The sequence below is a fragment of the Wyeomyia smithii genome, chromosome 1 (assembly GCF_029784165.1).
Source record: "Wyeomyia smithii strain HCP4-BCI-WySm-NY-G18 chromosome 1, ASM2978416v1, whole genome shotgun sequence".
Lineage (NCBI taxonomy): Eukaryota > Metazoa > Arthropoda > Insecta > Diptera > Culicidae > Wyeomyia > Wyeomyia smithii.
Window position 1 is genome coordinate 69,098,309 of NC_073694.1, and position 21,239 is coordinate 69,119,547.

General features: G+C 34.8%; 1 protein-coding gene and 1 non-coding gene across 2 annotated transcripts in view; one reads left to right on the forward strand and one right to left on the reverse strand.

Moving 5' to 3' along the window:
* LOC129718443 (RING finger protein 17) overlaps window positions 1–21,239 on the forward strand; it is a 580,234-nt gene that overhangs the window by 327,506 nt on the left and 231,489 nt on the right. The window lies entirely within an intron of this gene.
* Window positions 18,420–18,491, reverse strand: Trnap-agg (transfer RNA proline (anticodon AGG)). Its single transcript has one exon. It is a non-coding gene; the product is annotated as a tRNA-Pro (tRNA).

Here is a 21,239-nt window from a genome sequence, read left to right on the forward strand (position 1 = left end):
AAATTCCGGATAGTCGAGTCTAAAATTCCGGATAATCGAGTCTCCAGATACTAGAGTCCGATCTGTATTTAAAAAAACGAAATCGATAATATTGTCTAAAACTCTAATTTCAGTTACTAAAATTTTTGTTAAAACGAGTTTTTTTTAAATTAAGAGAAAATTCAACTTTTTTTGTTAATCCAATTCAGACATTTTCGCACCGGAAGAAAAGTTTTTTTTTCCACCGTGTTTACTTTTTTTACAAGGTTACATTTGTTCCCTACAATTCTCTCTTAGACAGTTTTTTTGTACAATCAAAGGTCTTTTAGTTATAATATGTACTTTGAATGATTATAATAACCGAAAAGCATACGCTCTTTAAGAAAATTAGTCTAGAGTTTGCATGGAAACGCTCTTGCGATTTAAGGATTTTAAAATTTAAATTTTAAAATTGAAAAACCCAAAAATCTCAGGATCTTAAAATTTTAGGATTTTCTCATTCAAAGATTTTACAGCTTTTAAGAATATGAGATTTTGGGATTTTGGAATTTGAAGACTTAAGGCTCCGGGACTTTCCGATTTTGAGATTCGGATCTTTTCGATATTAAAGTTGAACGATTTAAAGATATTTTGATTTTAAGATTCCAAGATTTTAAGATTTTGAAGCTTAAGATGATAGAATTTTAAATTTTTAGCACTTAAGGCTTCCGTGGTTTTGATTTCAAAGTCCGTGGTTTGATTTCAAATTCCCTTTAAATCAGGATGTTAAGCTTTTAGGGTTTAATTTTAAGTTAAATTTTAGATATAAAGATTGTAAGAATTTGAAAATTTCAGATTTTGGGATAAAGAAATTTTAGGATTTATGGATTTTAGGATTTTAGGATTTTAAGATTTTAGGATTTTAAGATTTCAGGATTTTAAGATTTTAGGATTTTAAGATTTAAGGATTTTAAGATTTAAGGATTTAAAGATTTCAAGATTTTAAGGTTTTAGGATTTAGAGATTTTGTGATTTTAGAATTCATGGATTTAAGCATTTATGAATTTTAAGATTTTAGGATTTTAAAAGATTTTAGGATTTCAAAATTTAGGGACTATAAGATTTTAAGATTTTGAGATTTTAAGGTTTTAGGGTTTTAAGATTTTGAGATTTTAAGATTTTGGGACTTTAAGAATTTAAGATTTTAGGATTTATTTTAAGATTTTTTAGGAATTTAGGATTGTAGGATTTTAAGATTTTTTGATTTTAAGATTTAAAGATTTTAAGATTTTAAGATTTTAAGATTTTAGGATTTTAAGATTTTAAGATTTTAAGATTTTAAGATTTTAAGATTTTAAGATTTTAAGATTTTAAGATTTTAAGATTTTAAGATTTTAAGATTTTAAGATTTTAAGATTTTAAGATTTTAAGGTTTTAAGATTTTAAGATTTTAAGATTTTAAGATTTTAAGATTTTAAGATGTTAAGATTTTAAGATTTTAAGATTTTAAGATTTTAAGATTTTAAGGTTTTAAGAATTTAAGATTTTAAGATTTTAAGATTTTAAGATTTTAAGATTTTAAGATTTTAAGATTTTAAGATTTTAAGATTTAAAGATTTTAAGATTTTAAGATTTTAAGATTTTAAGATTTTAGGATTTTAAGATTTTAAGATTTTAAGATTTTAAGATTTTAAGATTTTAAGATTTTAAGATTTTAAGATTTTAAGATTTTAAGATTTTAAGATTTTAAGATTTTAAGATTTTAAGATTTTAAGATTTTAAGATTTTAAGATTTTAAGATTTTAAGATTTTAAGATTTTAAGATTTTAAGATTTAAAGATTTAAAGATTTAAAGATTTTATGATTTTAAGATTTTAAGATTTTAAGATTTTAAGATTTTAAGATTTTAAGATTTTAAGATTTTAAGATTTTAAGATTTTAAGATTTTAAGATTTTAAGATTTTAAGATTTTAAGATTTTAAGATTTTAAGATTTTAAGATTTTAAGATTTTAAGATTTTAAGATTTTAAGATTTGAAGATTTGAAGATTTGTAGATTTTAAGATTTTAAGATTTTAAGATTTTAAGATTTTGAGATTTTAAGATTTTAAGATTTTAAGAACTTAAGATTTTAAGATTTTAAGATTTTAAGATTTTAAGATTTTAAGATTTTAAGATTTTAAGATTTTAAGATTTTAAGATTTTAAGATTTTATAATTTTAAGATTTTAAGATTTTAAGATTTTAAGATTTTAAGATTTTAAGATTTTAAGATTTTAAGATTTTAAGATTTTAAGATTTTAAGATTTCAAGATTTCAAGATTTTAAGATTTTGAGATTTTAAGATTTTGAGATTTTAAAATTTTAAAATTTTAAGATTTTAAGATTTTAAGATTTTAAGATTTTAAGATTTTAAGATTTTAAGATTTTAAGATTTTAAGATTTTAAGATTTTAAGATTTTAAGATTTTAAGATTTTAAGATTTTAAGATTTTAAGATTTTAAGATTTTAAGATTTTAAGATTTTAAGATTTTAAGATTTTGAGATTTTAAGATTTTAAGATTTTAAGATTTTAAGATTTTAAGATTTTAAGATTTTAAGATGTTAAGATTTTAAGATTTTAAGATTTTAAGATTTTAAGATTTTAAGATTTTAAGATTTTAAGATTTTAAGATTTTAAGATTTTAAGATTTTAAGATTTTAAGATTTTAAGATTTTAAGATTTTGAGATTTTAAGATTTTAAGATTTTAAGATTTTAAGATTTTAAGATTTTAAGATTTTAAGATTTTAAGATTTTAAGATTTTAAGATTTTAAGATTTTAAGATTTTAAGATTTTAAGATGTTAAGATTTTAAGATTTTAAGATTTAAAGATTTTAAGATTTTAAGATTTTAAGATTTTAGGATTTTAAGATTTTAAGATTTTAAGATTTTAAGATTTTAAGATTTCAAGATTTCAAGATTTTAAGATTTTAAGATTTGAAGATTTGAAGATTTTGAGATTTTGAGATTTTAAAATTTTAAGATTTTAAGATTTTAAGATTTTAAGATTTTAAGATTTTAAGATTTTAAGATTTTAAGATTTTAAGATTTTGAGATTTTAAGATTTTAAGATTTTAAGATTTGAAGATTTGAAGATTTGAAGATTTGAAGATTTGAAGATTTGAAGATTTGAAGATTTGAAGATTTTAAGATTTTAAGATTTGAAGATTTGAAGATTTGAAGATTTGAAGATTTGAAGATTTTAAGGTTTTAAGATTTTAGGATTTTAAGATTTTAAGATTTTAAGATTTTAAGATTTTAAGATTTTAAGATTTTAAGATTTTAAGATTTTAAGATTTTAAGATTTTAAGATTTTAAGATTTTAAGATTTTAAGATTTTAAGATTTTAAGATTTTAAGATTTTAAGATTTTAAGATTTTGAGATTTTAAGATTTTAAGATTTTAAGAATTTAAGAATTTAAGAATTTAAGATTTAAGATTTTAGGATTGTAAGATTTTAAGATTTTAAGATTTTAAGATTTTAAGATTTTAAGATTTTAAGATTTCAAGATTTTAGGATTTTCAGATTTTATGATTTTAGGATTTTAAGATTTCAAGATTTTAAGATTTGAAGATTTTAGGATTTTAGGGTTTTAAGATTTTATGCTTTTAAGATTTTAGGATTTTAAGATTTTAAGAATTTATGATTTTATCAATTCAAAGTTTTAAAATGTTGGATTTTGAAATTTTGTGATTTTATGATTTAAAGATTTTAAGTGTTAAGGTTTTAAGGGTCTTAAAATATTAAGATTTTAAGACTTCAAGATTTTTAATTTTCAGGATTTGGGATTCAGATGTTTTCAAATTTTTGGATTTTAAGGTACTAGAATTTTAGGATCTTCATGAGATTTTACAGAGATATTTTGGGATTTTGAGATATTAGGATTTTGAGTTTTTGGGGATTTTACAATTTCAAGATTTGAGGATTTGTGCGAAATTTGTGTTTAATTTTCATGGGATCCCTCCCTTATAGAAAAGGGAGTCGGGTTTCAAACCATTATGTACATATTTGTTACCACTAAAAACATTTACCTGCCAAATTTTGTTCCATTTGGTTGATTAGTTCTCGAGATGTGCACAAATTTGTGTTTCATCCAACTATTATGGACATATTAGTTACCCCTTAAAACATCCACATGCCAAATTCGGTTTCATTTGCTTGGTTTGTTCTTGAGTTGTGCAGAAATTTATGTTTCATTTGTATGGGACTTCTCCCTTCCAGAAGAGGGAGGGGTCTCAAACTATCATAGGAACCTTTATCGGCACCAAAAACCCCTACATACAAATTTTCACGTCGATCGGTTCGGTAGTTTTCGGGCCTATATGGATCAGACAGACAGACAGACTTGACTGCATTTTTATATGTAAAGATTACAACATCAATATTTTAGAACCTAAAGAGTGAATATACATTTATTGGATTGAAGCGTTCATGTAAATCTATTTTTACAAATAAAAAATTGAATGAGAAAGGCTGGGTCTGACCGCTAGGCGGATTAATTTAGGTTTTTTATATTTTCTACAATTTATAAACAGAGGATGTCCGGAAATAATCTGAAAGGTGATTATGGAAAAAAATCAGTCAAGCAATCTTGCAAAAAATCAGTTTCGGTCAGAAGTGTTGCCAGATAAATTTTATTAAAATGTTAAGATTTTCTGGTGTTAAAAATTTATGATTCGCTTTTTAAGAACTTAAGATTTAACCGTTTAATGATGTTGATGTTTTGGGATTTTGATTTTCAAAACTTTCAAGTTCTAAACTATTCGAAAAGAGGAAAGAGGGAATCTGGTCGCACTGGCTTCAGTATGTGTTGCGAATAGAAGCTGTTAAACAAATTCCTAATAGTGGATAAAATTCGATCGTGCCCTCCCGAGAAACCATCCGAGTGAATTAATAAAAAGCGCCTACGACCGTGTACGCGTTTGCAGTTTATCTGTAGCATTTTCCAGTGTGAATTTTGAAACCGAAAACCGATGCTGTGATCATCTGAATAGACATCGATTACCGGCAAAACGATAAATTTGTAGCTGATAGGAAACGATAAGTACGCAGTCTTACGCATACACACTTCGTTCAACTCATTGCTTGCTATGCATACTACGTAATCGAAATGTCGAATCTGCATCGCACACCTCCGAATAACAAAAACAAAACAAATGTCACCAAGAGAGTGCGATCGGACTATGATGCTGATGCTGATAAAACCTCTACTGCAATAACGCTGTAGGCTGTTATGGAAATGATGAACTGCCAGTTCGAAAAAACACTAGCGCGGATCGAAGAGATGAACAACGGCATTAGCGCAAAAATTGATTTGGTGAAAGCCGAGCTTGACGAAAAACAAGAATCTGTTTCGCGAGATATAAGCTCTTTTAAATCAGAATGTGCCGAGAAATTCCAACGTAACGATGACGAGCTGCTTGTGCTAAATGGAAAAGTCAATGATATCTCGCGTGAAATCGGTACTTTGGAAAACCGCAATGAATTGATTGTCAGTGGAATACGGTACTTGAAAGACGAAAAGTTAAGTGCTCATTTCAAGGCTATGTGGAAGCAGGTTGGCTTGCACGAAGAGAACACTCCTTCTGTCAACATTAGGCGCTTACATTCGAGCACGAAATCCGATGGCTTAATTGTTATTCAGTTCGCCCTGAAAAACAACCGTGACGACTTTTACAGTAAATATCTGCGACTGCGCGACTTACAGTTATGTCATCTCGGGATTGATTCTACGCGACGAATTTATATAAACGAAAACCTGTCTCTGGAGGCAAGAAGAATTAAGGCAGCCGCTGTACGTCTGAAGAAAGCTGGAAAATTATCATCCGTATACACTAAGCTGGGGACCATCTTTGTTAAGCGCACGGTGGACCAACAACCTGAAATCATTCGTACTGAGGATCAGCTCATTCACTATTCTTAATTAAGTACTAGACGCTATCCACTAGAGAGAATTTGTTGAAGTATGTTTTTGCCTTTCTCCTAGAAAGGTATAGCAATCACTGGAAAAACCAAAGGTATAAAAGTGGTCCCAATGGCCGAATGTCATATACCACTCGACCCCTTTCGACGAACTGAGCATTTTCTGTATGTATGTATGTATGTGTGTATGTGTGTGTGTGTATGTGTGTGTGTGTGTGTATGTGCAACTTTTTTTTCTCACTCACTTTTCTCAGAGATGGCTGCACCGATTTTAATAAAATTAATTGCAAGTGAAAGGTCTAGTTGTGCCATAGGTTGCTATTGAATTTCATTGTAATCGGATTTTTAGTTTAGAGGTTATGTATCAAAATGTAAAAATCACGAAAAATCAATATCTCAGAAACCACACAACCGATTTCAATAAAACTGGTTTCAAATGATTGGGCTGTCTCCAGAACCCTTAATTTTTAAATTTCGTTATGATTGAACTTATGGTTCAAAAGTAATGTAAAGAAAAGTTATCCTGAGGTTGTTTAAACTCACTCATTTTTCTCAAAGATAGCTGAACCGATTTTCACAAAATTAGTGTCAAATGAAAGGTCTAGTTGCCCCATAGGTTGCTATTGAATTTCATTGCAATCGGGTTGTAACTTTGTCCGTTGTTCATAAAAATGTGAAATCATTTAATGAAAGTAAACATATTGACTTTCTCCTAACGATCACTGGCTAATTAAAAGGTAGAAAAGTGATCCAAATGGCCGAATGTCATAAACTACTCGAATCCGTTCGACGAATTGAGCATTTTCTGCATATATGCATGTATAGGTGTATATGTTTGTGTGTGGGTGTGTACGTGTGTACGTGTGTATGTGCACCTTTTTTTCGCACTCACTTTTCTCAGAGATGGTCTGACCGATTCTTTCTATCTTGGTGTCAAATGAAGGGTCTATTTGCCGCTAAAGTTGCTTTTGAATTTCATTGTAATCAAACTTTTAGTTTTGGCGCTGCGTCAGAATGTGAAAAACGCTCTTATATCTCAGAAGCTATGAACATAGTTGTATTCAAATTAATGGGCTTTTAAACCCTTAAACAATGAATTTCATAAAGTTTAAACATGTGATTTGAAAGTTATAAATAGAAAGAAACGCAACCCGCAGACTGTTTAAAACTATAGCTACGATCAAAATATGTGGCCTCAACGTCATTTAAATTCGATAATGTAATATTTCAATGTTTGCGGCCTTGCTCGGGATTGAAGTTGAAATTAAAAGTCATTTCTATCATTTCACTTTTTGCCTTTCTCATAGAAAGGTATAGCAATCACTGCAAAATCTAAAGGTATAAAAGTGCTCAAAAGGGCCGAATGTCGTTAATCACTCGACTCAGTCCGACGAACTGAGCATTTTCTGCATGTGTGTTTGTAACGCTCTCCCAATCTCACTCGATTTTCTCAGAGATGGCTGAACCGATTTCAATGAAATTAATTGCAAATGAAAGGTCTAGTTGCCCTATAAGACCCTATTGAATTTTATTGTGATTTGATTTCTAGTTTGGAGGTTATGTATCAAAATGTAAAAATCACGAAACATCAACATCTCAGAAACTATACAACCGATTTGTACAAAATTAGTTTCAAATGAGCGGGCTACCCTAAACAACCCTTAACTTTTGCATTTTATGGAGATTGAACATGTGGTTCAGAAGTTATGGAGAGAAACGTGTTCTGGAGACTATTTAATCTCACTCATTTTTCTCAGAGATGGCTGGACCGATTTTCATAAAATCAATAATAAAATGGAAGGTCTTGTTGCCCCATAAGACCCTATTGATTTATTTTGCAATCGGATTATTACTTTGCCTGTAATGAGCATGAGCATAAGCATGAGCATGATTGACCGCCCGCGGTTGCTACTCCGTTATTGCCAGATCATCTGTAATTACACAGAGAACCAATGGATGATGCTTGGGATTAATATTCATCCTCAATGTGTAAAAACTGGTGACCTTAATCTTTATATTAGGCAATACCAGCGCCGGCCGCATCCGAATGCAGGTCAAAGAAGGAGTGTGTATAGGAATATGTTGACGTGATACTCGCTTTATTGGAAGCCGAGAACACCTCTGCACTTCCACGAGAAATCACTGGGATGTTGGAGAAAAGGGTAAGGTTTGCAGCAGATTTCGTTTTGGTAAACGATGCGCTGAGTTCTAATACCAGGTTCATAATACCAAATATCGCGCGTACGAGTTCATTATATCTTTTACGGAAATCATAACGCGATCCGAACTCATTCCGGTTGATGATGTAACACCGCAAAAATAAAGCGCACGCGAGGATACCGGACCTACAACCTAATCAAGACACACTCAAATATTCGAAAATCTGTTTATGAAGTCATTATGCAACTACCGAAACGTATCTCTCATTGATTTATCTCAGCTGACTACACAATGTTACGAAGCAACCAGATATGCATTACCCAAAAATAAGAGAAAAGTAAATATATAGGCCCTCAACACATACTGCAAGCGGTCAGCAAGAGAACTTCAAAAACGGCCTATTTGCTTGGCCATCGCCGTTCGACAGACGAGTCGCGTATAATCCTGATATTAATTGCAAATAATTGCGATATTTGGTGGCGATTAATTACGATGTTTTGTCGCGATTATTTATTTACGATATTTATCGAACGAACGGAACCTATTCCGAATCACTGCGTGCTGGAAAAGAACCTACGGGTGGACAGTCTGCGAATAAATGGTTTGGTACACATCGAAAGTCACAACACACCGAAAATCCATAGTTGAGCAAAGCTCACCTGGGCCGAAAACACGTTTACTTCGGAAAGTTATGCGCGACCGCTCTATTCTCTCTTACCGACGCATACGCGCGGAGACACGGTATTTAGCGTTGATTACCACTTACTTCTTGAATAATAAAGCGAAGATACCTACTGAGTATGAAAAAACTGGCAAAGTTCCATGCATTCATAGCTAGAAAATTTTTTAAAATACAAATATGCATATTTAACAAGACCGAGTACTAATTAGATTTAACAAAATGCCAAAACAATTGCAGTTAAAATTTATTTGCCATGCTCACCGACAAGATTTCTACTTAATTAAATTAAAAGTTGTCTATGTATTTCGGTATTTACTCAAAAGCTAGAAAAATCATAAAACAAGGGCATAAAACTGCTCAAAATATTCGTAACCGTCCAGTCGGAGCGCGAAAGATAAATTTCTTAATTATGTTGTACTGCTACTCATTCCGTCATGTAAAAACCAGCGTGTTCAAAGGTTTAAAACATCCCTCCTATTGGAGCAATTCTGTCTATTGAGTATAGACTTTGGCAAACAAAGCGACTCCATGAAATCACGCTTTAACAAATCTCCATATACTGAGAGCAATGCAACCAGATATGTATCTTCCAAAATAAAAATAAATAAATAAATAAACCCAATTGATTCAGAAACGGCTGACAACGCAAGCAGGGTATGTATAGTATCCCTACCGACGTCAGTCCACTGCGCACACAAATAACGAGACAGCTCGATGAACGCGAAAAAAAAAAACTATACCTCACACATATATATCATCCTCATATAAACTGCACAAAAACAAAAGAAATCACAAACTCACGACAATCCTACAGTCTGCACCCCTCAAGTCTCAGCACGCACTGCAAGGCCGATGCCATACCGGAGAGGATACGAAGCTAACAGCGTCGTGAAAAGCAGAAAAAAACAGTGGTTCCCTTTTGCCATGCAAATCAAACAAAAAACACAGGCAAAACGTTACCAACACTAATACTTATCCTTTAATTCCCGCGTCCTCTGTGAATCATCATGCTAGTGCGAGAACGTGCCGCACGCAAGAGCAACGGTCATCCTGCACTTGCACTTCTCGCACTTTTCCTTGTTCACCTTGCACTTACTCACACACACTTATGGCAAGGCAAGGGCTAGCGGGAAACGTGCTCCGCCACCGAAAAAGAAATGCAGCTCTCACAAATTAGCCACAAAATTGCACGAATCTTTAACGGATTTCAACATCGACGTCACTCACACCGATAATACGAAACCGCCACATTTCGTATTAACTTTTACTCCACCCTTTGCACTTAAAATATAACGATTACGCGACGGGAAGGCTAAATAAAATACGTCGACATTATTGCACTATCCTCAACCGTACACGACAACCCTCGGAACACTTCATCGCGATTCGAATCAAACACTCGGAATTCACACCGAGACAACAGCGGCCTTCATTCAATAAATGTAGACACATCCCTTTTCCAGATAGAAAATATATAACTTATAAAAACTTGAAAAAACGATGAAAAATTCCGACGAGAAACATTTTCACGTCCGTTTTTGATCACAGCTTGCTTCGATCTCCTCGGATTATTACTTTGCCTGTAATGTTTAAAAACGTGAAATCCAGCTATGAAAAGAAACATATTTCGAAGACTACTTGGACTCACTCACTTTTCTCAAAGATGGCTGACCCGATTTCCACAGAATTAGTATCAAATGAAAGGTTTAACTGCCTCATAACACCCTATTGATTTTTGCTGTAATCGGACTGTAACTTCGCCTGTAATGTATCGAAATGTGAAAATCACGAAACTTCTTTATCTTAGAAACTCACAACCGATTTGAACAATATTGATATCAGATGGGCGGGCTAGTTAAGGGTTAACTGATGAATTATGATTGAACACGTGGTTTCAAAATTTGGCTGTCCTATACGTTACCTTCTCATTTGATTGTAATCAAACTTAAGCAACCGGTATGTTTTAATTTGTAAAACAACGAAAGTCTATTAGCTCAAGTATTGCACAACTTATTTGAACATAACTAGTGTCATACAAACGAGTCATTTCTCAAACTTACAAATTACAACTTCATAACAATTTGATATGCTGTTCAAAAGTTTTGGAAAGAAAAGAAATTCAAAGACTATTCAAAACTATACCTGCTTCGATAATTTAAATGTGGTATCGTACTATCTGAACGTTTCCGGTATCGCTCGTGATTAAATTGTTCGAAATTGAGAGTCATTTCTTTTATTTCGCTATTTCTTAAGCACTAACATTACGTCAAATTTCATATTTTATACTTCAATTACAACATCAATATTTTAGAACCCAAAGAGTGAATATACCTTTATTGGATTTAAGCATTCATGTAAATCTGTTTTTATAAATAATAAGTTTGAATGAGAAAGGCTGAGTCTGACCGCTAGGTGGATTAATTTAGGTTTATTTTTGTATTTTTGTACTATTGTGTTATACATTTTGTAATGTTAAATGTGAAATTATAATATGTTCAACTTTGCTAATAGTTTTTAGCCCCCTAAAAACTGCTTTCCTTTTTACACATAATGTCCACAACAAATAACCACACCTCGACGAGCATTACTGGTGCAGTGATAAACGCTGTTCTCTGCTCTGGAAAGCTTAATATCTGTCACGGAAACGCGCAGAGTCTGTGCGCGAGAAATTGATGAAACTTGATGAAGTCAAGTCGCTTCTTAACAACTCCAAAGTTAACATTGCTTGCTTCACGGAATCTTGGCTTACAAAGCGAAACAACAATCAAAGCATCGCCATTCCAGGATATTGAGTTATTCGAAATGATCGAGGTTATTGCCGTGGTGGTGGTATAGTAATTTACTGCAAGGATCACATTGCCCATACCAAAGTCTACAACACAGAACTGTCCCACGAGTCGGACAACGAAACCGAGTGTCTTGCATTGGAAATTCGACCCGGCGACGAAAAATTATTGCTCATTGTTATCTATAGCCCTCCAAATAATGACTGCACACAATTCCTGGTAGACAAATTGACGTATTTTGCATCACGCTACGAAAATATTGTTTTGCTCGGAGATTTCAATACTGACTTCTCCAGACCAAGTGGAAGGCGAGCTAGATTTGAAACCATGCTAAGTTCCTTTGCACTGGCATCGATAGGCGAAGAACCAACGTTTTTCCACCGTGACGGCTGTTCGCAGTTAGATTTATTTATTACTAGCTGCCGGCACAAAGTAATACGGTTTAATCAGGTTAGCTTCCCCGCACTTTCGCACCATGATCTTATTTTTGGTACACTCGATTTTGACATGACGTTTAGGCCGAAACTTGACACCTACCGAGACTACGTGAATTTTGATGCAAATACATTGCAGAATGCTATTCTGTCTATTCCATTGGGCTCGTTTTTCGCGATCCAGGATCCTGATGAATTAGTTCACTTTTTTAATACACATGTAAAGCAGATTCATGATAGTGCATTCCACTTCGTACAAGTAAATCCAAGTCATCTAACATCTGGTTCAACAATCGAATACGGAAAGCCATGCTTGAGCGCGATCTAGCCTACAACAGTTGGCTCCGAGCACCGGGAGAAGTTGAAGAAACAGCGCGACGCTGTTATAATAGATTGAGGAACATAACTAATTCTATGATAGCGTCTGCAAAAAAGCGGTATATGAATGATTTCCTAGACAGTAAAATCCCCCATAAGACTTTATGGAAAAGGTTTAAAGATATCGGAATTGGCAAAGTTAAAGTACCAGCCACATGCGCTTTAACCCGGATGACGTAAACCGCATGTTTCTTTCAAGCTGCCATCCCAGCGAACCCCGGAGCGGTTTTTGGCAATCGCCTGAATCACCATACAGTTTTTCATTCCGGCCTGTACATTGCTGGGAAGTCGTCAACGTTATATGGAACATCAAATCGAATGCAACAGGACTGGATGGGCTGCCGATTAAATTTTTTAAAATAATTTTGCCATTCGTTATACACCAAATAACGCACATTTTCAATAGAGTTATTGCAACATCAAAATTCCCCCCACATGCTGGAAACGTGCCAAAGTTTTGCATCTGAGAAAAAAACCGCATCTGAATTCTTTGTCGAATCTCAGGCCAATTAGTATCTTGTGCGCTTTATCGAAGGCCCTCGAAAAACTGCTCGAGCAACAAATGTTGTCCTACATTGCAGAGCAAAACCTGCTCACTGAATACCAAGCCGGTTTCCGCAAAGGACAGAGTATTCAAACTGTAGCGCTTCGAGTGTACGATGATTTAGCTGCAAACATTGATAAGAAAGGCACTGCTGTACTGTTACTCTTGGATTTCTCAAAGACATTTGATACCATATCCCACCCACGCTCTCTCTAAATACCTCGGAGTAACTTTAGACAAAAAACTGAATTGGAATTCTCATCTAGACAAGACTATCTCTAAGGGTATCTCAGATGGTGACCTTGTGGGACACTTACGAATCCTTAAGGAATTCAGACTGATTTCTGATGTTAAAACAATAGAAGATTGGATGACAACGAAGACAAACTATGACATCCCCTTCAAAGTAGTTAAATCAAGCCGCTATGAATGGGAGTCAGGAGGGCCGAGTCTGCGTCCAGGTTCTGTTGTGTTTTACACCGATGGATCAAAAATGGGTGAAAATACTGGAGCCGGGCTGGAATCAGTAGAGCTATACCAATGGGCCACAGTCCAACGGTATTTCTAGCAGAAATTCATGCTATTATTGAATGTGTGGATATCTGTTTAAAAAGAAATTACAGATTTGCGAAAATCTGCATATTTTCTGACAGCCAAGCAGCTTTAAATGCACTTAAAGCTTTCACATGTAAATCGAGGCTAGTGTGGGAATGCCTTCTTTCTTTAAGACAATTGGCCAGTAGGAACGAAGTTACTCTTTACTGGGTGCCTGGCCATTGCGGCATTGAAGGAAATGAAAAAGCCGACAGCCTAGCAAGAGAAGGCTCAGCATCAAGTTTTATTGGTCCGGAACCATTCTGCGGAGTCCCAGAATGCGCTCTGAGAACTGAATTTAGAACTTGGGAAATGTCCGCGGTAGAATCAAGCTGGAACGCCACGGATACATCCAGACAAGCTAGAAGATTTATCACACCGAGTGCTGTGAAAGCTCGGATCTTACTAAATCTGAATAAAAAAGATCTTCGGGTACTAACGGGTCTGTTGACCGGTCACTGCCCGAGTAGGTATCACCTAAACAAAATTGGAAAAACTCGATCTACAGAATGTCGTTTTCGCCAATTTGAAACCGAAACTGCTGAACATATACTCTGCATCTGTGGAGCCTTGTTCAATCAAAGGATGTCAATATTTGGAAAAGGGCTACTAGAGCCCCATGAAATTTGGCATTGTGATCCTGGTGAGGTATTAGACTACATAAAACGAGTCGACCCTAACTGGGATCGGGTATTATGTCAACCAGTGTCCATCACACCTTAGTTGTGATAGGATAATCGACTAATACCAAATCAAACATGGGTCATACAACAATAGTCCTTACTAATGGACGCAGTTGTGTTTCGGCCCTACAGGGGAAAAAAAAGCTCTGCTCTAAACTTAAAACACAATTCATTTTTGCTAACTCTGCTGTTTTCCTGCTGAAATCGTATCTGGAAAAGCGAACCCAAATTGTATTCTGCGGCGATCGACAGTCTGATGAAACCAATACTACTTCCGGCGTTCCGCAAGGCTCTGTACTTGGACCTCTACTATTCTGCTGTCATGTGAATGATTTACCAACCGTCCTAAAGTACTGCTCGATACAGCTGTATGCCGACGACGTTCAGCTGTATATAAGCCACTCTCGAATACCCATACAAGAACTTATCAGGATGATCAACGCCGATCTTGAAAGAATGTGTTCCCGAGTGGTCACAGGGCAATCAACTGTTCGTCAATCCTTCCAAAAGTAAGGCACTATTAATCAAGGGAAGACGTAGAACTGCTCCACCTAATCCGTTGCCACCAGTCAAATTGGACAGACAGACAATAGAATGGGTGGATAGTGCCAAAAATCTCGGCTTCATTTTTCAATCTGATCTTCAATGGGACAGCCTGATCAGTCAGCAATGCGGTGAAATATACGCTAGCCTTCGCTCGCCCTACTGATGCGCCTCATTTGCTCCTATTGATACACGTCTGAAGCTTTTTATGGCTCTTATACTGCCGCACTTTATGTTCGGTGACTCACTTTTGATCAACGCACGTTCCAGCGACATGGAAAGACTACGTATCGCCTTAAATTGTTGTGTACGTTTCGTATATGGCCTGAACCGCTACGCTCACGTGACACACCTGCAAAAGAGCTTGATCGGATGTCATTTGACCACCTTCTACGCTTACCGCTCATGCATGTTCCTACGCAAGCTGCTCTCAACACGTTCTCCTCAATTACTGTTCCAGAAATTACTGCCGCTGCAAGGACGACGTCTTCAAAATCTAATAGTTCCACCAAACAACACAACCTGTTACTCTAACTCACTGTTCGTTCGAGGTGTAGTCAATTGGAATACATTACCTATTGCAACCAAACGTTCAACCTCAGAAGTAGTTTTTAAGAGGGGCTGCCTAGAGTTTTGGAATCGATGATAGTATATGAATGATTAGAAGTTTTATTATTATATGAAAAATCAATAGTCAATAAGATGTGTATGTTTTAGTAGATATTAATAAGTTGACATTGTATGTGATCCTGTACGACATCAAAGGTAGCAATTTAAAAAGGAGTTCCTTTACGCTACTGGCAATAAACAAACAAACATGGAAATTTGAAAGTTTTGAATGTTTTTGATTTAATTTCCACAGATTAACAGATTTTATTAATTCGAATATTGTAACAAACTTGGCAAATTTTCTGGATACCCGAAAAACTAAGTTACCCTTTCCATGCTTCTCTTTAACAATTGCATTTCGGAAAATAAAATGACGCCTTTATCGAATCGGTTCTATTAGAGCTGTTCATAAACTATGTGAGTCTGTTACCTAAACAGTCTCCTCTCCTTTTTTGACAATGTTACTTTGAAAGTTTCTAAGGAGCGTTTCGTTTGGTCCGACACCCTTTCTTTCAAAAGAATAGTAATATAGTTTATGTTGTCATTCTTCTTCTATATAAATATGCTATTTTCTATAGATGAATGAAAACAAAACGTCAAATTACACCGATATACCTTGAATAATACAACTTTAACATATTAATCGATATTGCAATGAATTCATGGTTCAGTTGACTTCAATCCTTCAAATCGACGGAAAAACACTGAACCTATAATCAGTAGAGTCTGCTTACTGGATAATTAAACCAGGCTCGAGAAATTTCACTATTAAAAGGTAACAGAGATGAAATGTGGATCTCCAACGAGAACGCTGTAGAATTCAATTTCAATCTGCCTCCTCTAATAGTACATCAAATGACTAAACAACCGGAAGCAGATGACACACACCGAGTCGGAGATTATTAATGAATACAGCGCGACTATCAGACGATTATCCACTCAATTAAACACACTCGTTGCGACTCATCAACAATTCCACGCCTTCACCGCTCTGGCCTTCGGGCTGCGATGATTAGAAAGCAGCGAATAATGGTGCAAATGTCTTCGATTGCTACCCTGGCGTCTTACTGTTTTCCTTACATTTTCCAGAAATAATATTCCCGCTCGTTTTAGACCCACGTGTACTCGGGCGGGTTTTCTCCCAAAGCGGATTTATCCATCGAACCGGAAGGTGCTAATGTTGTTCAATTATCAATTAATTAAGATGTAGTGAAGGAACAAATAAAAAACAGGTGGAACCTGCTCAATTTTACCGTTCGATGATCGTTGACACCGCGCCGCATATGTTGTGACCTGTAGGGGTTAGCACACGGGAATCATAATCAGTGCCGGTCGACTGTCTCATCTGTGTAGCACCTCGATGCTCATTTCACACTTCGTGCAGAAACACGGTGGCCGATGGCCGCTTCAAGTACTTCACGATTAATTTTAATGTGAAATCCAACGATTAGAAAATTATTGTTGTCTGTAATTACTATAATTTTATTTAGCACTTTCGATATATTTATCGTTCTGGAAGGTTTCGGGTGTACCTAAGAGATAGAACGATTTTAACACATTTAGAACCTCTGATAGTGCAACAGTATGTTTGATTCAAAACCGAATGTTCCCGTCTTCAGTAGTCAGACGCGCTGCTCACGTAACTAAATTGATCAAAAACGCTAAACACCCTAATCAAAGAGTGTTAAAGATCGGATCGGCTGCAACTGTCTGCTTATATGTTCGATGGTAATAACAATACAATAATTAGTTCCTCGTCGCGAATGGGGCATCTGTGGGGCAAAGACGAACAGTACACAGCTGCAGGCAACACTTTGATTGGAGTACAGACTAAACTCAATTGTTATTGGCACACAAGAATCGCACTCGGACTGCGCTGCTCGAAGATAAATTATAAAATATTTTCTTACGACAGAACGAAGTGATTTCTGGCCAATTGAATGCAATAAACATAAATACTATGAAATACTTGATTCTGTTCAAAGGTTTTCTGAAGCTCTAATTTGTAAATGCTTCCGAACACGCTTTGGATTATTTTGAACTGATTGCTTTTGATTTGTTTTAATCATTATTTTATTTATTGATAAGACTTCAGTATACATGATGCAATGTGGATCAGTGAATTTCGGGAGTAAAATGATTCAATCCAATAATTCAACGCTGAAACGAAAAAGGCATTCGACTTCAACCGTTAATCATATGAATTGGTCTTTTCGTCATCTATCACCCTACGATAGAGTTTAATTTTTGAGCTTGCATCAATATAATTTACACATCGAAGCCGCAAAAAGTACAAATCACTTGGACAAATCTGTTCCAATTAAGTTTCTCGCAAAAATCCTTTTCTCAACAAGCTGCAAATCTACAGTTTGCTTTCGAGTAAGTGATGCTGATGAACCGATAACAAGTCCATCCTCGAGCATTCAACCACATCCCCAAGACTTGGCCAGTTGTTATTATATTGCTGTCTCTTGGTCGGAAGCTATCTTACAAGGGAAGGACCCGAGCGAGTTCAGTCATTCATTTTCGCACTTTGCAAATCTTCAAGCGATAAATCTCGAGGGAAACGGACGTGGTGTTATATCAGCATGTACGAACTGTTGAAAAGACTTATTAAAATAGTTTGCTCTTTCGGATGCAATCCATCCCTGACAGCGCATAGAAGAAGCTTGCTGGAAACGGGGTCGGTAAATTTATCTTACCATCCGAAAGATGCATGTACGGGTTTTCCGTCGGGAGAATACAAATACGGGAGTGAGTTATCAACCATCTGTAGTCTTGATAAGATAGGAAAATCAGCAGACTTACTATTTAAAGCCATTAGCGAAGATGGTGAACCAATTTCGTAATTTAGTGTGTAAAAGTCAATTACCCAGTGGTTTGGCATTTAATAGTCAAATGGTTGGATGCCACCTGTTGAGCTTCGGCTTACAAAGGGAACGCAGGTTAATTCAATCGTTTAAATTTAATTCAACAAAATGATGTCGATCGGTGATGTGGCAGCTATACTTAAATAATGGAGAAACAAAATTAAACTTGAATTATCAAACGGTTATATGGTTTTTCTACAAAAAACATCGGTTGTGGGCTCGTCCGGGATTTGAACCCGGGACCTCTCGCACCCTAAGCGAAAATCATACCCCTAGACCAACGAGCCCGTTAGATTTGGCCGACGACAAATCGATGGTTGTTGTAGTTTTTGGTTTTTGCTGTTTCTATGGTGTTCGCAAGTCGTCTGCGTTGCCCAGTGGATGAGGTCAACTTCGGAGCTTAGTGCGCAAGAGTAGCGACGCAAGCCAACTCCTGATTACACATTGTTTTAAAAAAGATTTTAGGAATAAAACGGCATAGATCACGATTTTATAAGCAGGTATAAAGCTACTGTCAGCGCAAACTTCAAAGGAAAAAGTTTAGCTTGCATGTCAGTGATTTTTTGGATTACAAAAACTAAAAACCTACTGCTAAGAGCATTTCCAGCTCAAATCAACTTCTTTTATTCTATTAAACACATTAGTTTTTGTCAAGCATAACTTCTCAAAAAGGATTGTTTGCTATTCTAACTTAAAGAAAACTTAAAGCCTACTTACCTGATTGGAATAACGTAAAAAATACAGGCAAATAAATTTACTTTCAGAAAAAAAATGCAATAAGAAAACAATCAGCAAAATCTTTATACATAATTATAAAATGTATTTTATTTCCAAGTTTGTTCTTGTATTTTTTCCTCATTTTTGATAAAGTTTTGAAATTTGACATTTTCGTGGTTGTAAGAAATTTTGAGTTAGATTCATTTAAATGTGTTATATATCTTTTTGCTTGAAAAAAATAGGAAAAGTGTTTTTAAATTTTTTCAAACGTGAAAGTTTACGCTTTCATAAAAAGTAATTTGAAATCATAAACCCCACAAAGTTTCGATAATTTAGTGTTACATCTAGTCCGTAAGCGTCAGTTACATAACGACTACTTTCTCTCTATTGTTCATACCGATACGAAAATGTGGGTAGTAGTATTTTAAGATATGGCAATAATGTTTTGTGCTTTTCTCCTAGAAAGGTATAGCAATCACTGCACAAACTAAAGGTATAAAAGTGCTCCAAAAGGCCGAATGTCGTTTATCACTCGATTCAGTTCGACGAGCTGAGCATTTTCTGTATGTGTGTATGTGTGTGTGTGTGCGCGTGTGTGTGTGTAGCGCTCTCCCAATCTCACTCGATTTTCTCAGAGATGGCTGGACCAGTTTTCATGAAATTAATTGCAAACGAAAGGTCTAGTTGCCCCATTAGACCCTATTGAATTTTATTGTGATCAGATTTTTAGTTTAGAGATTATGTATCAAAATGTGAAAATCACGAAATATCAATATCTCAGAAACTTCTCAACTGATTTGATCAAGGTATCGTTTTCTAAAAATTGGAATGTTCGGGTAAATCTATTTTAACAAATAATAAGTCCGAATAAGGATGGCCGGGTCTCACCGCTAGGTGGATAAATTAGGGGTTTTACAAATATTTAAAAAAGGTATAGGGCCACTATGAGATCAGTTGAAAATGTTTTGTCGAATATAGCCTATTTAAATGGGCTTTTCAAGAGTTTTCTATGCAATACCACTAATTTTTTTTGTCTACTTCAATTTCTACAGTTGTTCAATGTTCTACAATATTGTTTGATAAAAACAAACAATTTTATCAAAGAAAGTTTATTTTTATCTCTTCTACATGTTTCTTCGGTTATCGAAGATTTTTCTAATATAATGCACTAATTTACACTAATTAAATTTTATCCGAAAAAATTGATTTTGGAGCCGTAGAGTCTTCAGCAAAAAAGGAGATTCAGCAAAGAAAAACTGATTTTTTTTTCAGTTTTGAGATGCAAAGTAAACAACGCAATCTACTTTCCTACCTAGATGCTCCTCTCATTTGACATATGTTTAATCACACAGTAAAACACTGCAATGAGCCCTGTTGTGTAGTTATTCTGCGTAATGTCCTTTCGTATAAGAAGCTCAGAGAGAGTTAGATTCCAACGTGCTGTTTTTTTTTGCAAGCTCCTCAGACATACACGATTGGCTGCTCTCTTCAAACAAATGAGTGGCTCTGTCCACCAGTGTGAGAGCAGTTGTTTTCGCAATGAAGGATGTACTCCTCCACGATAGTGATTCTCTGAGCAGTAACGACAAGCCTGATTTTGGTTGAAAGTTACTTATATTAGAATGAGAGTCTTTATAAATGTTTTATCATATTAGAATTTCGTAAATTTTTTCAATATAGCAAATTAGGATTCCTCGCGTCACTCTTACCAAATTTGCTTAAAGAGATTCTTTAAGATCCACCTTTTCTAAGGGTGGTGTAAATAAAAAAAAACATATATATAAGAGGTTTTCGTGAACAATTTTTTTTTTCGCCTATTTCTCTCTCAGTATCTCTATATAATATACAGGGTGCGCCATAATTATTGCGATAAATACCGGACCGTTAACCGTGTTTTTGGCAAGTAATAGAAAACTTTTCTGGGCCCAACAAATATCGACCCGCAAACCTACTTTGTATTTTTGTTGCAATAATTATGGCGCACGAAAGTCACATGAATAAGGTGAATTGGGGAGAAATAAAAAATCAGCGCTAATCGTAGCTACAACAGGGGAAACCCAAAAACACGCAAATTTCGGCTGGAAAAGAGCAACATAAACCCTTTCCCATGCTCATTCTATACTCCTCATCAACCGTACTTCTTATATATTATGTAGAAGGGCTTTATTTGTTATAATCCCTACCTGCAAATGCTCGTTCATTTCGAGGAAACTCTTGGATGATATCTTCGATGCAATTTCTGCTTGGGTTTTTGGAGAGCTGTCCAGTTCTCGTTTTTTTTTAACTAAGCTGCCCAAATCTTAATTTTTCTATTGAGG